Raw genomic sequence first — 18,862 nt, forward strand, 5'->3', positions numbered from 1 at the left:
TGAAGTGCTTTAAACATGTTATGTATGTATGGTGTCTCTATCCCATCTCTTTTTAAAGAAAAAAAGTAAAAAAATCAAGATGTTAAAGTATATAAATATTATGTTCAATAGTTGCTTCCTCAGATTTAATACTCTATTGTTGCAAAAATAATGCTGTGAAATACTAAGGAGCTACTAATATTTCTGCTCTGGAAGAAATAAGGCTGAGAGAGAAGAAAATAATTAAAATCACCAGAAATAGTTGTGATAGATAATTATGCCCTAGTCTCTGTCTCCTGATCCACAATGTTCTTTCCAGGTGGACAGGAGAAACAGGGAAGGGCAAATTTGTCACAAAAAATATCTAATAGCACCTTGAAGAGCTCAGTGTCTCCTCCCTCATTTATACCTTCTTTTTGTCCTTCTGCTCTGCCTTGTTCCTTACTTCAGTTCTCTTTTATCTCCTTCCACCATCCTGCTGTCTCATTCTGTCCATTACCTATCATCTATTATCTTTCTATTATCTATCTATCTATTATCTATCTATCTATCTATTATCTATCTATCTATCTATCATCTATCTATCCATCTATTCTTTATGTATCTATTATATTTATGTACCTACCTAGTTGTGGATTTGTGTATTTATTTTTCCTCAGGTCTTCTCTGCTTTTGGTCCAATTGTATGTGGGGTACAAGTGTAATGGTGCTTCAATCCCTCTTACTTATATTATAGTAAGTACATGTGATCAGTAAGGATTACACGTGAAAAGTGAATACCATAGATTTATAGCCATCCACACACTGACCTTATTTCCATACTTGTGCATGTATATTGATATCAGAAAACATTGTGAGTACTCAAGATAGTAAATACAAATATTGGCTTCATGTGTTAGTTTTAAAATATGTATATTTAATTTTAAACATAATCAGAAAGGCTAGAAAATGTTTTAACTACCAAAAAAAAACACACAAAAAACAAACCCCTATTTGGGAATCAAAAATACCATGAGTTGATAGGAATGTATATGAATGTGTATTTAGTATATATAATATAATCATTCTAGAGACCTAATGAACAAAATTCGTGCAAAGGGCTCAGCCCTGAAGGTCATTCAGATGTCCAGTCTAATTAGAATATTATGCTTTTATTATTATAAATTTATTATTATAAATTCCTTAGATAAGCACTGGACAAAGAATAATGATTTGTCTTACAAGCTTGATTGAGGTTTGCATAGAAAGAAGATGTTAGGGGAAAAACTGTACAAGTAGGTCAAAGAGGTGGGATGGGAATTTTAATTCACAACTTTGAAAACTGCTGTTTAGGCTCACCATATTTTTCCCTAGGAGACTCTCAATTTTAACAAATGTTCTGTAAGTAGTTGGGAAATGCATAGTAAGAGTCCAAAAGGTGTTGATTTTCTTTGGTACAATTAAATTCATTTTTTAAAATTTATCAAAAGCAATATTAGAAGTATAAAGATTTCAGTATGAGGTTAATTGCAGTATTGTTTGTAATAAAATTAATAAAAAAGAATAAACAAATTAATAAACAAAAGAAGATATTTTAGATCAAGTATGGAATATCCAAATGATTGAATATTATGCTGCCATTAAACACGTAGTTTTCAAAGAAAACTAGGAATTTAAAATAGATAGATACAGAGATATGTGTATAAAGATATATTTATATGTATGTAAATGTGTGTGATAGTACATATACAGGTTTAATTAAAACACACACTATTTAACAATGTAATTTAAAAAATATATATTTTATTGATTTTCACAGAGAGGAAGGAAGAGGGATAGAGAGCTAGAAACGTCGATGAGAGAGAATCATTGACCAGCTGCCTCCTGCACACCCCCTACTAGAGATGTGCCCACACTAATGTACATGCCCTTGACCGGAATCGAACCTGGGACCTTTCAGTCTGCAGACCGACGCTCTATCCACTGAGCTAAACCGGTTTCGGCTTAACAATGTAATTTTTATAGAGAAGTTGTTTGTGTGAACACCATTTTACCTAAAAATAAAACTAATAAAACATACATCAAAAGGCTAATAATTGTATCTCTGGGTGATAATGTTCTGGGTGACTAAAAGCTTCATATATTTCTACACTTTCAGATTATTTACACAGATCCAATACTGTCTTATAACGAAAAAGTGAAATTGCTTTTAAAAATGTTGCCTGTGTATAGCATTTGTATCTCCAAATTCCATTGCCAGCTTCCATCAGTGATGTCTGGTGGTTAGGGTTAGGGTTAGGGTTAGAGTTAGGGTTACTCTCAGTGCAGTTCAGTGAAAGAGCAGGGATACTAAAGTTACTTTCAAAGTCACCCTTTTAGCGACATGCCTTGGGGCTTATCAAGGCGATGAATGCCTTTGGCCAAAGCTTATATTCAGCAGCATCCTCCCAAAGCCTTTTATGTTTTCCTATGTGTATGAAGAAGGGGGTTCTGTGTGTCACTCCAAGGTGTCCCCACATTGTTCATCCAGGTACTAAGTTTGGGTTGTTTTTTTTAATGAGCTCAGGTATGTTTTAATAACCTTGGAAATGGGAACTCTTTTGCACCATTCCCATACCCAGCCAGTTGCTGTATATCTTGGCAGAGGCACGATTCTTTCTGAGGAAAGAGAAATATTTCCATTCTTTAATAAGTCATTCCAAGTTCCCTGTGATGTTATAAATAATCCGGCAAACAGCCGGCTTTATTCTGCTTAATTCGATATGGCAGATTTCAAACGTCCAGAAGTTCACTCTCCACATAAACCAGGCAACTGGACTCTGACCAATCCTCTCCTTCCTGATGCGATAAATGTGATCATCAGGCTCACTCCAGAGGCAGCAAAGGGCCTGCCTGGTCTTCCAGGCCCTGGAGGAGAGAGGAGCCTGAGCTGGCAGTGCCTGCTGTGAGCCTGAGGTCAGCCTTTCCTGGGTTTTCTCTGGGGGGCAGACAGCTAGCCTGACAGACTTGGCTAATATACCTGCCATTCAAGGGTGGAGACTAGGAAAACAAGGTTGACATTAATGAGTGAGTAATTGGGAAAAGAAGAATTCAATATCAATTCAGGGTAAATATTTCTGTGGAAGAGACATATTTTAACCTCTCTATAACACTTTGTGTCAAATGTCCTCTCATGACCAGGTTCAAGGTCTGATTTATGCTTTGGAAGTCTGCAGAGAACTAAGTGCTACTCAAACAAATTAAGGTCACCTGACAACAGTGATGAAAGAGAAAATGGCCGTAAATTCAGATGCTTGGCCAGGGTTTTAAAATCTGCTGAAAGAGCTAAAAGGGCATTTTGCCAATTAGTCTGATTTTTCAGAGGATGTTTTTGTTGTTTTTAAACCTTTGCCTTGTATTTACAAATCAAATGTATACTAATGAGATAGCTCAAGAGTGGTTTGCATGGATTCAGAAAAAAGGTTATTTAGTTAAAGAGAAAAAATAATTATTGAACTTGATTTAATGAGTTTGAATATGAAGCGAATACTTTTAATAATACATTTGTTTAAAGTACACTGTTCATACCTCATCAGGTCTTATTATTTAGATTTGTATTTTACCCAAATCTGACATTCTTTCTTTCCCAGTTCCTTATTATTTTTAAAACTGTTCATGTTCCAATTAAAATGATGTTAGGAAGTATTTTTCTAGAAATTAATGTATTGAGCTGATTAGGACTGCCTGAAACCAAATGTGAGATGAGAGATCAGGTTCTTAAATTCAGTCAATGTTTAGATTGAATGTGTTTGCAATTTTCTTAAGAGCCAAAAAATAAAGAGAGATCGAGAGCGAGAGGGAGAGAGAGAGAGAGAAGCAAAAAAAAAAAAAAAAAAAGGATTCATAGCTTGCAAAAATACAAAAGGACTCCCCAGTCCTCACTTGCATATTTACTTTGCTTACTGATTGCTGGTTTTGTTTTGAGAAATAGGCTGTAAGTATTATGTGAGGATACTGCACATGATGGGGACAAACACATGGAAGGGATGCACAGAAATACTGAGAAGCAGACCACTCTCAGAAATACTGAGAAGCAGACCACTCTTAGAATTACCTAGCTCTTTTATCTATGGTTCCCTTTTTTCGCCAAGTAACTCTGAGTCCCAATTTTCAAAGTAACTTGCCAGGCAGTAGCAACATCTCCACCTTCTCACTGCCAGTTACATTTCAAACAGTCCTGTATCAGGCAGCTGTCATGACTTCATCTTGCTTTTCTCTCCTAAATGGTTGTTTCTCCTGCATGCTCGTCAGTGTGGGTCCTTTGGATGGTTAAAGAGTGTATTAGGTACCTATGGCTGCTCTAACAAAATGCCACCAACAAAAGAAATGTATTGTCTCACAGTTCTGGAGGCTACAAGTCTGATATCACAGTGTCAGCAGGGCCATGCTCCATGTGAAACCTCTGGAGAATTACAATTTGCCTTCTTTCAAGATCTTGGTGGTTTACTGGCAATCTTGGAATTCCTTCTCTTGTAGCTGCATAACTCTGGTCCCTGTATTCCGTATCACATAACATTCTCCCTGTGTGTCTCTGTCTTCACATGGTGGTCTACTTATAAGGACAAAAGTCTTATGGGAATAAGGGACCACCAAGAGACCTACTGCTCGCTATGATGTGCACTGACCACCAGGGGGAAGTGTGGAAAGAAGGAAGGCCCCAGTGGACAGCATGGGGGGGGAGGGGTGGTAGATCATCATCCCTGATCATTGGACAGACTTAGGGACCCTACCCATGCACGAATTTCATGCAGCAGGTCTCTAGTAGATTTCCTAACTACTCCTTGATAAATTATCTTTATTAAAGTTTTAAGCAACAATAAGTTTTGGTCATAACTCTATGAGGTTATTAGTAATATTAAACACATACTATAGATTTATCCTTGAGATTTTTTTCTGTGCAAGTATTCTCTAACTTAAAATTTCTGAAACTCTAGGGACACAGGAAAAATGTCATATCATATAATGCTCACAGGTTTGGAATCATAAAGGATGTCAGATTTGGGTAAAATACAAATCTAAATAATGTCATATCATATAATACCCTCGTTTAAGAAAGTCAGTATGGGCCCAGCCAGTTTGGTGTTTGACACCTATGGGGGGTATGCATAAAGAATCCACTCAATGATTCTCTCTCATCATTGATGTTTTTTTCTCTCTCTCCCTCTCCCTTCCTCTCTGAAATCAATATTAAAAGAAAAAAAAAAGGTCAGTATGGACTTTTATTGTACATATCTAACTGCTGTGTTCAAATAGAGACATTGTTGGGCTGAACAGATTGAATATCAGATAAAGGTAAATACAGGGTGGGGCAAAAGTGGACTTAGGGTTGGAAATATTGTAATACTTAATAAACAATAATATAAGAATAAACTCTGGGTTTTGTGTACTCACAACTGTAAATCTACTCTTGCTCCACCCTGTATAACAAAGATGTCATGATACTTCTCTGGAACAGAGATCCCATTAGACATTTTTGTTGCTTAAGGAGGCAAAGAGTAGAATATAATTTATACTACAAAATGTTACATTTCTAAATTTCTGAGATTTATTTTTTCCTCATTTTTTGTAGGTTATCCACTGAGATAGTAGTAGATTATTAGTAAAATCATGAGATAATTTACTTAAAATGTCCAAGTCCCCAGCTAACTCTATGATTCTCTAAGCACTTTTTCTAAATATATATATTTTAATGCTTTTTAAAATATATTTTTATTTATTTCAGAGTGGAAGGGAGAGGGAGAGAGAGATAGAAACATCAGTGATGAAAGAGAATCATTGATCGGCTGCCTTCTGCAAGCCCCCTACTGGGGATTGAGCTAGTAACCTGAGCAGGTGTCCTGACAAGGAATTGAACCATGACCTCCTGGCTTGTAGGTCAATGTTCAACCCCTGAGGCACACCAGCTGAGCCAGGAAGCTGCAATTTTCAATGTGCCTGGAAAAGAAAGTCTGGGGAGGTCAGTGTGGACTGGGCTTTGGAGTGGCTGTTTTTCTCCTTTCATATCTTTACATTTCCCCCATTAGGTTTAGGTAAAAGCTTCTTTAAAGGAATAAAAAAAAATCCATTTGTCTGTCCCTGCTTTTCTGCTTTGCTTGGAGCTGATTCTTATCTCATACATATTACTGAATTCTATGGATGGCCATTTCATTCCAGTGTAATATTTGGGGGAACAAAGCATTTCACTTCTGTATCTAAGCTCCCTCCTTCTAGTTTATTCTCACATACTGCAAGTGGCCAAATCAGTTTGATGCCAATAAGCATTTACCTAGAACCAGCAGGAAATAGGAGCCAGAGTCCAGAAGACTCCATAAAATCCAGCTCCCCCTGTGTCCAGAGGAGCCACATTCCTGTGCACAAATCAGGTAGGTGGCAGACACAGGCTGGAAGAAGTCACAAGCTTCATATCCAGGTCCATGAAAAATTAAGAATTATAAATTCAAATAGCACAGTGTTTTATTTTCTCAGCAACCAGACCAAATTATTTCCAGCAGTCACAGTAGCCAAAGCTTTGTCCCCACCCCCCCACCGCCATGGGCTGAAAGTTAAAAGCATGAGTCTCTTGTTTTCTTCATTTTAATTTGAATACTGCCCAAGTAGATCACACCAGCTCCTCCTCATACCTTTTTTCTCACTTTATAAGCTCCTGTGAAAGACATTTTTATAAAAGCCAAGGAGCAAACAGTGGCCATAGAAAGCATGCATGAAGGAGCGTGGTCCCATTGTTCCCTAACCAGAAAAGGCCTTGTGCTCACAGCAGGTGTGAGCCTGGTTTCTGTCCCTACTCTTTTCTTGTCCAACCATTGTGCTCCCAAGCCTGGCAGGGTCAGAACAGCTGAAGGCATTTTTTTCAAAATCACTTGACAGTGTTTCCTTAAAATGTCCGAGTTTTACAAACAAGGTGATGCCCCAAGAGATTTGTCTTGACAACTCAAATGTTGATGCATGTCGTGTCAGAAAGGGTCAGAGAAAAGCAGATAAAATAAAGCTGAGAGACATCATGCAAAGGAACTCACACATACTCACATGTAACGATGTGCCTCTTTGCATCTAGATAAGCCACACTGATTTTCTCTTTGCTTTTTTTCTTTAGCCATTTATATGATGCACAAGGAAATATCATGCAAAGTAAGACTTAGAAAACTGCAGCGCTAACATACAGTATATAAGCCTTCCAGTTTTTGCTAGAAAATTCTTAATTAAGGGAGAGTATGCTAGCGTTTTTTGCATTTATTTTTGAAAATGCTAGCAATCTCAAATTTTTATAATGATCAGATTTCCTCTGTATCTCATAGTTTAATGGTAAAATATATAGCCATTTGAAAATATGTTGATATTATTGACTTTCATGGGAAGATATTTATAAGGACATAAGGTATATATCAGGGTCTACTAATCTTGTTTTCTAGAAAAGCAATTCTGTAAGATGTTGTCAGGTTCTCTCTTATAAGAGGACTCACTATAAATTATTTGGAAATGTGACAACTGGGTTTACAGGTTCCTTTCCTGCAAGTTTTCTCAAATCTTTAAAGTAGAATGTGTAGTGAGGACTCAAGGAGCTGGATTCTCTGTAGCATAAATTGGAAAGCATTCTTAGATGCACTTCTCATTTTCAAAGACTCTCACATTTTTAACTCCAGCTCTGACCTCTGAGTAAAACTCCAGTATATATAATCTATTGGTTATTACACATCTCTTAACAGTGGACTAGGGTCTTATTTAGCACCTCCTTCAATGCATAACACAGTGATTGGCACACTGTTTATAGATATACTAGAGGCCCAGTGCATGGCATTCGGGTACTAGGGGGAGGTCCTCAACCTGGCCTGCACCCTCTCACAGATCAGGACCTCTTGGGGATGTCTGCCTGCCGACTTAGGTCTGCTTCCAGCAGACATACATCCCCTGAGGTGTCCTTAGTGCTGCTGCAGAGGTGGAAGAGGTTCCTGCCACAGCAGCTGTGCTCGCCAGTGTGAGCCTGGCTTCTGGCTGAGTGGCACTCCCCCTGTGGAAGTGCACTGACCACCAGGAGGAGCTCCTGCATTGAGGGTCTGGCCCATGGAGGTCAGTGTGCATTATAGCAACTGTTCGTTCCACCATTCAGTCAATTTGCATATTAGGGTTTTATTATATATGATCTTGAATGATTCTGAAATCTCTGGAGACAAGAAAATAAGTGTAGGTCTCTTTCTTATTATTATTTAGAGCTGAATCTGAAAATCCATAGCAGTACAATTAAGTGATTAATTTGATGAAAAAAAAATTAATGAATATAACAGATGTACTATTTTATTAATTGAGAAATAAAAGCTGAACATTCTAATGGACTTACTTTATGTAGATTATCAGATGGGGACAATTGTTTTATTTTATTGGATCATTAATATCCATCAAAACCAAATTTATAACAATAACTTCTAAATATGCCTTAAATGATCATTAAAGGTTTCCTACCTCTAAAATATCATGCTATTGTTTTTTCTATTGAGGAATCAAATTTATTAGAATGGTTGTGAATGCTTTGCTAAACGACATTTTGAGTCCTTCACTTGGTAGGCTGCAGTTCGTCTAAATGTATCAAGACATAATTTGTGGAACATTAATTAGAATCTGGGCTTCTTCTTGTGGTTGGGTAGACGGGGAAGCAGGTTTTGTATTGCTAGATATATTTCAATTTCTATATACATGTTTAACACCAGTCTCCATGGAGACTGCAAAAGAAATGTAAATGAGGCGATATAAGAGGTAGCGTGTTTCTTAATTCACATTCAATGATAAATATGAGGAAGTGTCTGAAGGACTACTTGATTCGGGAGCAAGTTTTTCTTTTTCAGAGAGCATAAATAGTACCAGCGGATGAAAGTGCCAATAATATAGATTTCAAGTCAGAACAACAAGTTTAGAGCAACCACAGCTATCCACAAATGCAAGAATATTTCAATAAAATGATGGGGGGAAAATGTTCCATTAAAGCAGTAGGATTTCAATGACTATATTTCATAAAAAAGATGATTGCCCACTGTTTGAGAGTTTTGCATTAGATAAGAGGATGTAGAAGGTGATGCCTAAGATATCTCTGCAGGTTCTTTTGCTAACAAGATGCTTGTGATGCTTAAGTTGGTCTAGCTCATTCCAGCAGTGTGATACAATACTTCTTATAACTCTTAAAGTAGCCAATACGGTGATCATCTTAGGAAGTATTTGATGATCATACTCTGTTTCAACATCAGATTTTTTATTGAAAAATAGAATAAAAAAGAGAGAGAGGGAAGTAAGGAGGGAGGAAGACAGAGAGGAACAGAAGAAGGGAAAAAGGATGAAGGGGTAGAGGAAGGAAAATTCTAAACACAACAGAGGTAAAAGAGGGGATAAAACGGTAATATAAAAAAGTAATTGAAATATCATATATGTAAAATTTGGAGGAAAATGTCTATACTATTTTAGACTGTGTGTATTTGGAGCACCTGCCACATCTCTAACTATGTTTTCTTCTTATTTTCCAACTACAAGAGCTTCTTTGCTGTGCTTTGAATATTCCATTACTCTTCATTCCTGGAGCTTTTGTTCCAAGGATAATAATGAAGGGAAAGGGTGTCTTTTCATTAGACTCTAAGCATACAACTTCTCTAAAGTTGTATGCACTTTAGAGAAGCAAATTAGTGTGCAGTATGTATATACACAGCATCCTAGGCAGTGGATTTAAGTTTTGTTTTATTTAGGGCTCTGGAAGGAGCAAATTGACAGATCGGAAGCAAGTAAGCTTTTAGAAGAGGCACATGAATGGTTATATGGGAGTCAGTACAGTATATGCAGATCTTTGGGTCTTATATTAATAACCTTCAAAGCTTGCCTACAGCAGAAGTATACTCAAAATCCAGTTAGGCAGGATGACTACAAGAGAGGTAAATCAGCCTCCCTCCTTAGTATCACAAAGTCTAGCACCTGGGGCCAGAAATGAAATGGCTATGATGAGAAGGATAAATATGCATCAGCTGAAAACATGGATTCCTGTCATTGAGTATAGCGAAGGCAGGAACCAGCTGTGCTGAATTCCTAGCCTGCTTCCAGCAGAAGCCAAAGCTGTGCACCTGTGAAGACAGTACTACATGAAGTTTAACCACCCAGGTAATGGCAGGTCGATTACATTGCACTCTTTCCCTCTAGTAAAGTGTCAGTGCTAGAACTGATAAGATCTTAATAAGATGTTTGTCAGAATTAAGTCCTATCTGGATGTATCACTGTCTATTTCCATGTAAATTACTGATTTTAATTTTTTTTTTTTTTAGAATTGGATCTGCACATCTTTTTTTCCCAGACCACGTGACCATTTTATAGTAACAAAGACATGAAAAAATGCACTTTACTATTGGATCCATTGCTCCTCCTTGATACCATCACATCCCAAGCTGAAAGCCCACTAGAATGATGGAATACAGATCAGAAGATACATTGGCAGCTCCAGGACAAATGCCTGCATAATCAGAGCAATAACCAGTGATGTGCTGATAAAAGTTGAACAATTGGCTTTCCAACGAATGCATGACTTAAATAAATACATACATAGGCTTTGATTTGTATATTTGCCAATTTGCATGTGTGAGTATTCCCACCATGGCTGATTACAAACCACTGAAATTATGTCTTTGAAACTCCGCATCTGGGGAAAAGATTTTGCGAGTTGAGCAGAGATGTACAATTTTGCCTTTCATAATTCAGTATACTCTGGCTCCAGAAAAACCCTGAGCCCTGCCCTCTGTCATGTGGGGCATGTGGGGCATATAATCAGTCTGATATATGTCCCTACTTCAACAATACCTGAAATACACAGGTCCAAAAATCAGGAGTTTGAAGTAGGAATGGACATTCTCACCAGCACCCTCAATGTTTCATTTTTAGAATGGGTGCTGTTGATCCCTGTGACTTTAGAATCAACTGAATTTGAGAACCTGGTTCCCATAGAGAAAATATTCCCAAGAAGTTACATAGAAAGGATTCAACTGAATTTGTAGGTAAGAACACCATTCGGTGATTTTAGTTTCCTCATGTCAATACAGTGACAGGAACCCAGAAGGATGATCCCTGAGGAAATCTGGAACTCCTGAGAGTCACTATGCATCTCTTGTTGCTTCACTTCCCTGGAATAATAAACAATCAGTTGTAATAACCACAGGGTGACAAAGAGCAAAGCAAATTAGGATTTGTAATAGTTGATGATGTGATGATGCGAATCTGGGTGAGCCCAAGTGGTAGATGGGGGCTGCTGGGAGAGTGAAAGGGTGACTACCAACTATGGCTTCAAGCCATTTACAGCTACAGTAAGAGCTTCTTCCATTAATCCTGCTCTATTAATTATTTTGTGGTTCAACCAGTCATCGCTTTAAAGGCTCTGTGAAGACTGGAGTTAGTGGAGAACAAAGATGGATTCAAGGAGTATAAGGGATAGACTCTGTTGAACACATCTCTGCCCTATTTATATCTTCTTAGCCCACCTTTTATTCTTGCAATTGCTACTACAACCAGCCAAAGACATACAGTTTACATGACATTCTTTTGGATTGAAGTAATTTTATTTATTTACAAATATCTATGTATTTTTATTTGGGAGAAACATCAACACGATATTTAATCTTCCTTAATAAGCTCTTTTCACCATGTCCTGGCTCTGTTCCTTGAACAGGCCGCTGATTCAAAAATTAAAATATCAAAATTGATTTTTGGTAAGCTCTTTCTAGAAAGATTTCTTTTTGTTACTGTTGATTACCTTATGATAAATGTACAATTTATTTGTTAATTGTTACCATCATCACCAATTATCATGGACACTCTTTCCCACTTTCCTAAATGCAAGTTGTTTTCAGCTATGTGTCTTAGAAATGAGAAATTAAAGAAAGTGAGTCATTCCTTCAGAGCACTTAATTTATTTGAAGAAGCATACCCGATTCCCATAACCATAACAAATTGTGTAACTACTTAACTTTCAAGTTATTAAAGTTTCAATGCAGAAAAATTGTAGAGAAATTAAAATTGTAAACTGACTAAAGATGATGAATCAAATTATCAGAGATTAGCCCAAATAAATGGAACAGGATGAAACTAAATGAGAGGACACAGTTTTGAGGATCTAGAATATTAGAATGGTCAGGTTAGGTGGATCTATATTATAATGTATAGTGACATAAAGAATTAATGATTCCCTTGGTAATTTGTCAGATTTTTTTTTATTTTATTTTTTATTTTTTATTTTTTTAGTTTAAAGAGAGAGAAAGGCAAGGGATAGAGAGAGAGAGAAACATCAACGTGAGAGAGAAATATGGATTGGTTACCTCCTGTATGTGCCCTGATGGGATTAACCTTGCAACTCAGGTATGTATTCTGACAGGGAATCTAACCAGTGACCTTTTGTTGCATAGGAGGAGACTCAGCTGGAGCACATCAGCCAGGGCTGTCATAGATTTATTTTTCTCTCTTTCTTTTTTGAGTAGTGAAACTACATGAAGAATATAGTATTCAGTAATAATAATCCCATAGTCTGTAGTTCATCAAGAAAGCTGTTGGAGAAAATCCCGGTCTGAGAAAATGCAAAAACAAAACAAAATTAAAATACTTTTTTTTTTAATCCAAGTTATGGAAACCAGCTGGACAGTCTTCAAAGATAGCAGATAGTGTCTTCCCGACTCTTACTTTATTAGCTATCTTGTTAAACAATTTATTATTGATACTCTGGTTCAATCATTTGGAGACATTTTTTTCTCTGAGAAATACTAGAATTATGTTCTGAATATCCATAGAGTTTTCAGTTTCTATTAAAGATTTGTTTGTTTTATGTAGTTTGAAAACTTAAAAGCATAGTCCCTCCTCCCCCATTTTATGAAAAGAACAGAACGATTGAGATCACTAGAAGTAGAATCCCTTCATTACAGCGAGGAGCCTATAAAACACACTGCAGTAAGAACGCCTTCATATGGATGATTTCTGGATAGATATTGACAACAATTGTGCCTTGCAGGACTTTCATGTCCTGCGAGGTATTTACACTGATACTCATGCTGTTCTCCTAAGACTGGTTTCTTGGCTCACAGAGCTGTTTATAATGAATGCCAAGTGCAAGTTGACATACACATTTAAAAGGAGACTGCAGTGTTTCTTTGGCTTTTGAGCTAAGGCAGCTTGTCACAAAGATTTCTCTCAAGTACTTTTTCAGCACATGTTCTGTGTTCCAAAGGAAGGACTCGGTAGGGGAAGGAGATAGGAGTATTAGTGGATTAGGTTGTTTATTTCAAACAATAAATGCAGAGCTTTGATGGGGCTGATCCTTGCACTAGGCAGATGACTTGGAATGATTCTTGCCCATGCTCTGTAGCCAGACCCAAGGAACATAGCCAATGTCAATTCTTGTCTTGCCTGTCAGGGACAATTTGATATCTGGGGCAGCAGGCCGGTGTCCCATTCCAAGGACCACCCAGGCTAAAAGCATAGAGTCAAATGTTGAGAACACAGTCTCAAAAAAATGCAAAAAGAAAACATGCCCTCAATTTACATAACAAATAAATGCTCTGAGCAAAATAAATAATAAGCAACACATCTTCACACAAGCAATAAACTAAAACTAAAATTTTTCACCTGGCTTCTTATAAAGTTGATATTATTTCCCAACCTAAAGTCTTCAGGAGAGAGAGAGCTGGGAAGTCATCTTTTACCAATCATGGGGTATTTATTTAATTAACAGCAACATAGCTTCAAAAGGAGTCATAGATGTGCCAGGACCCATGGCTATTAGTTCCTCTTGCCTTTGGCATGAGGAACAAAAGGAAATGTTTTAATTACAGAGCAGGTTTCTTGAACAACAGCGCTATGCACCTTATATGAAAAAATAAAATCCAGATGTATTAAAGAGTTCAATGCAATAAAATCATTCTACTGTAAGAAAATATGAGCACATATGCACTAGTTCATGAGACAGAGAGAAGTTTCCTATGTGTAAAGTAAATGAAAAAATGCAGAGGAGTTTTTCTATTTATCAAAAAATAAACTATAAAAATAAAACTGCAAGGAAAGTAAAAAAAAAAATTGTAAAGAAATGATGGAATACAGATTAGCTACTATGCATGCATACAAATACCCACATATATATGGATATGTTCTGAACCATTACTTCTAGGGGAAATACAGGGATAGGTTCCTGCTAGACTCTGGTTACATTTTATCAACCAATTAATATATATCTATTTTTGAGATATGTGTTTCATTTTTTTTAAAATATATTTTAATGATTTTTTTTTTTTTACAGAGAGGAAGGGAGAGGGATAGAGAGTTAGAAACATCAATGAGAGAGAAACATCGATCAGCTGCCTCCTGCACACTACCTACCAGGGATATGCCCGCAACCAAGGTACATGCCCTTGACCGGAATCAAACCTGGGACTCTTGATTCCGCAAGCTGACGCTCTATCCACTGAGCCAAACCGGTTAGAGTAGCGTTTCTATTTTAAGACACCGTATTTAATGCATATTGTTGATTCATTAACACTGAATTAACAGCTAATAATCTACCATTAAAGTGAATGAAGCTTATTTAGCACATGTACTTTCTCCATAAAGCACCATAACCTTCTTGAGCTGAGGCACACTAGACAATTCAGCACAATGCTTGAGAGACATTTTGAATAGCAAAAACCACAGAAATACCAAAAACTGCACTAAACTGAAAAAGACACCTGTTCATAGAGTGAAAAACGAAACAAGAAGGCAAAGTGTAGTCTTGATTAACTTCAACTGTAATGTACATGCGGGATAACTCAACTTTTTCATCCACAAATGACTGTAAATGCTCTGCAAATATTGATTTTGGAATTACAAAAACATTTTAGCAAATAGGCAAATTTGCAAATGCAGAATGTGAGAATAACAGGGATTGATTGTATGTATATGTGAGAGAGAGAGAAGGAAACAGGACACAGGAGAGAAAAAAAAAGCAGAAGTAACAGTGGAAAAGACAAATCACTAAGTTCAGTACTTAATAAAAAATTAAAATTAATATTAATATTAATAAAAATATAATTTAAAAAACTTTCACAACAAATCAGATAATTTGTATTAAAAATCTTTAAAATACCCAATATTTTGAAAAGTATATGCTCATTTGAAAAATGATTTTATTATAATATTTCTTATAATATTTTATGTTATTTCATTGCTCCTCAATGTCATGGTTAATTAGAAATAGCTATTAAGCAAAATATGTGCATTAATTCCTACTGTACATTTTTAAATATATTTTTATTGATTTCATAGAAGAAGAGGAGGGAGAGAGAGATAGAAATATCAATGATGAGAGATAATCATTGATCAGCTGGCCCCTGCATGCCCTACAAGGTGTATTGAGCCTGCAACCTGGGCATGTGCCCTGATAGGGAATTAAACTGTGACCTTCCAGTTCATAGGTTGATGCTCAACCACTGAGCACACAAGCCAGTCAATTGCTACTATATTTATAATAGCAAACACAAGAGAATAAATCTTATAGAAGAACGGTCAAATTTTAGGATTGTATAAATTGAAAACTATGTTGCCTATATTTTACTTTATCCTGGGTGGTTTAGTTATCATGATGGCTTTAAAAAATTCCTTTATATAGTCCGCTCTTTATCCTTTTCTATATTTTACAAATATTTTGCAACAACCCATTGCTATGATTATATAAAAACACTGTATTTCCTTAAAGCTAATAACACATTTTTAAAATAATATGTAAATGTAAGAAAATTTAGTGATACCCATTATTGGCTATCATGCAAGAGGAACTCTCAAACTTTATCAGTGAATGGTAGAATATAAATGCTTTCCTCTTTTTTCCTCCTTTTTTTGTCATTGCATCTTTTTAGTGCTAATGATATTTGGCTTATTTTCCTATCTTTCTCCCCCTGGGGTCTCTGCCCTTGTATCAATGAGTTTAGATAGCTATGGCAAGGAAAATGGAATGTCCACTTTTATTTTATTTTTAGTGAATATGACCCACAAGCTGTAATAAAACAGGTCTTCAGTGAGCAAGCTGTTTGCTAACAGACTTGGTATACCTCATGTAATCCTAACCATTTTCTTATTACTGTAACCTTTTATCACTTGGCAACTTCCCCCAAGTTCCTCCATGGTGTAGCTGGCTCTCCTTAGATGTTATTTATTTTATGGCCTAGATTACAGTCATTCTTAGTTAAGATTACATTGATGTTTTAATTAGCACTTTAATAATTATAAGTGAGACTGTGTCCTTTTTATATAATTAATAGTAACTTTAATTTTCAAATATTGCTGTGTTTATTACCAAGAGTAACTTGTATTTCCTTTTCTCCTTTAAAAAATTCTTATTGACATTAGTTTTCTCACTCTCTGTATACATGTGTAGAAATATATAGCATAGCATATACCCACACATATATACATACATAGATAAAGATATAAATATTCAGTATTTAATTTCTAGTATATACATATGCATATACTTAAATATTGTACAAATAACTATACTAATAAAAGAGTAATATGCTAATAAGACTGGAAGACATTCCTGGACACCTTCCAAACAAAGCCAGGGGCCTGGCTGGCCTGCAGACTGGCCCCAAAGGGCCCTCAGCCCCTCAGCTAGGCCAGCCATGCCCCCCAGTGGAGATCCCCACCCTGAGGGGGTGTGACCAGCCTGAAAACAGCCCTAAGCACCTCACCCAGGCAGGCCATGCCCCCAAGCTGGGACCATCACCCCAATGGGTTTGTGGCCAGCCTGCAAACAACCATCAGCACCTCACCCAGGCCAGCCATGTCCACAGGGATCAGGCCTAAACCAGGAGTTGGACATCCCCTGAGGCATCCCAGATTGGAGAGGGTGCAGGCAGGGCTGAGGAATACCCTCCCCTACATGAATTTCAAGCACTAATCTACCTAATAAAAGAATAACATGCTAATTGATCATATCTTCATGACACCCACCAGCCAGTCAGGAGTGAGTATGCAAATTAACACAACAAAGATGGTAGTTTAATTTGCATAGACATGCACCGAGTGGCCGGGAGCAGGGAAGGGCGCTTGCATTGATACTATGGCAGTGACACGGGTGTTCCGCACCACCCGAGCTGCTCTGGGCCTCTAGGCAGCATGGAAAGGCAGAAAGGCGGCTCTGGGCCAGAGCAAAAAGGCAGCTCTGGCCAGAGTGAAGGCAATGCCAGTAGCCAGGGGAAGGAAGGCCCATTCTGCACAAATCTTCATGCATTGAGCTTCTATTGTATAATTATATATAATATATTTTATATTTATATCTTACTACTCATTATATACACATTTAAAATATTTCTCTAATTTTGTTCAATACCTTCTTTAGTTTTTGTTTGATTTAATTTTTCTCTAGTACATTTAAATGGATATACATGCTTTTATACACACACACACACACACACACACACACACACTTTATTTTATTAAACAATCACAATTATTATTCGTAAGAGAGTGAGACTAATTATTTCACCATTACTTAAAGTTATATCAATAGGTTTGACTTTGATATACACAATGCATTTCATTAAGGAGAAAAATGGTAACAATCCAAGCTACAATTTTACAAATCTCATAAAAACTCCAGTTTATTTTTTGAAATCAATATATTCTTAAAGTAAAAAGACAGTATATGTTTGATAACTTGTTAAGCACATCTACATGCAAATGGCACTCAACTAAGGAACAAGAGTGGAGTGCTTGTCATTTAAATTGGTATCTTTTTATAAGTTATGTTTTATAAAAATATGTAACTCACTTAGAATTTAAAGACTCAAACCACCAGAATTAAAAAAAAAAATAGCACTTCCTAGCCAGTTTGGCTTTGTGCATAGAGCCTTTGCCTGCTGACGGAAGGGTCCTAGGTTCGATTCCAGTCAAGGGCACGTACCTTGGTTGCAGGCTCCTCATTGGTGCAAGAGCTGATCAGGGTGCATGCAGGAGGCAACCAGTCAATGTGTTTCTCTCACATTGATATTTCTATTTGCCTTTCCCTCTCTCTTTCACTCTCCTTAAAAAATCAATTGAAAAATATCTTTGGGTGAGGATTGAAAAATAATAATAAGAAAAATTTTAAAAAAATTAAAATCCACCTTTTATCTCATTATTTGGCAACTATATTGGTTGTTAATATTGAAACATTTTCTTTCCATTGGGTTTTTAAATTATAATTTTACAAATGCATATTTTTATATACATATATTTAAACTTCAAATAACATCATATTATTTTCAGTGCATAAGTGTAGTTTTACTATTTTTTAAATTTTATACTTAAAAGATTTTCAAATCTTTAGGCTACCAAAAGAAACATAATTACAGAAACATATTATTAACTTAATCTATGCAATATACACATTTCAAAAATATGTTACTTAATAATTTAATTAACCAATACATTGTTATTAGGAGTTTATTTTGAACATATTAATTTAGATACAAATTTCAATGGGATAAAGTTTTAATAAAAAATATATATGGCAATAATTTTATATAATAAGCAATGTTTAGTTTATATCTACTAACATAAATGATAGTATAACATATAGCATTATATTTAATATTATAAATTTTAATAAGGTATTATTCAGTAATATCAGAGATAGGTATCATGTATTTCCAAAGGAGTGTCCCTTTAATAGTAGTGTAGGAAGAGTAGCTGAGGATACTAAACTTTGGAATATATTTGTAGCTGACAGCCAAAATAATACGTGTCCAGATTTGCCTATGCAAATATAAATCTGCTCAAGAAAATTGGATAATTACACATTTAATAGTTTGGGTTTGATGCCAATTTTTGCATATAGATATACATGCACACATTTTACATG

This window comes from Pipistrellus hanaki (genome assembly GCF_964339955.1).
Source record: "Pipistrellus hanaki genome assembly, chromosome: 1".
NCBI classification, from domain to species: Eukaryota; Metazoa; Chordata; class Mammalia; order Chiroptera; family Vespertilionidae; genus Pipistrellus; species Pipistrellus hanaki.